Raw genomic sequence first — 1,176 nt, forward strand, 5'->3', positions numbered from 1 at the left:
TTCACGATTCTGGTGCTGCCGCTACCGGAACACGACCATCTTTGCTCTCGTAGAGAACAGCAGCGTGACTGTAAAAAGGTTTTCGTGTCTTGCTGTCCAACATTCGGTATCCACGTTTCTCACGGTTGTATCCAACGAATATGGCTTCACGAGCTTTAGCATCCCTTTTTCGCTTCTCAACCTTATCCACAACGCCAGAGCTACACACCCAAACGTACGTAGCCGCAAATACGATGGTTCCTTTCGATACCAAATCGCATAAGGCACTTCCATATCACGTGTCGATTTGAGCATTATGTTAATGCGGTAGGCCGCAGTCACAGCAGTCTCTGTCCGCAGTTCTTGCGGCAACTCAAAATGGTTCAACAGACATCTCATTCGCTCTGTTACAGTCCTGACCATCTTCTCCGCAACACCATTTTGCTCGGGTGTGTGTTTAATAGAAGGTGAGCACTCCACGCCATACTTCTTCTCACAGATACCTTGGAGCTTGGTGTACTCACGAGCGTTGTCCAGTCGCAGATCTTTCATTCGGATATTAAGCTGAGTCTTTACCTGCTCGTAATCGATCTCAAACTTATCGTAAATCTCCGAGCGCTCTGTGAGTAGATATACCGTCCCAAACCGGCTTGCTTCGTCAACGAACACTGCAAAGTATCGCTTGCCGGAGTAAGATTTTTCCCCTGCTATATGGTCCTCAGACGTCTGAGTGAGCTCGCTCTCCAATCCACCACTCATTGCCACGAGATCGGAAACTTTTCTGGTCAACTTTCCATTTACGCAGGTTTCACAGTGAAAACTATCAGGTTGACGCAGATCAAGTCGCTGCATCGGTCTACGTGCATGTCGAAACAATCCATTAAATGCATTTCGTCCAGGATGGCCAAAGCGATCATGCCACAACTCCACATTTTCCTTTTCACCAGCCACTACCATTGCAGCTTCAGCTGAACTTTCTAGAGGCAGACAATAGAGGCTCCTTTCATCTTTACGAACCCCCAGCCCGCTCGTCTGAAAGAGTATGTTGGCATGATCTTCATCATTAAAGTGACAACGTACTCGTTCGGCAGGCGGTAGTGAGCGAGAAGATTATCCTCGTACAGAGGGCCGACTGCACTGTAGCACAGGGACATAACGTACTCCACGCAGTAGTATTGATTGTCGACCAGTTAAAGT

The sequence above is a fragment of the Phytophthora infestans genome, genomic scaffold, assembly GCF_000142945.1.
Source record: "Phytophthora infestans T30-4 supercont1.86 genomic scaffold, whole genome shotgun sequence".
Taxonomy (NCBI): domain Eukaryota; phylum Oomycota; class Peronosporomycetes; order Peronosporales; family Peronosporaceae; genus Phytophthora; species Phytophthora infestans.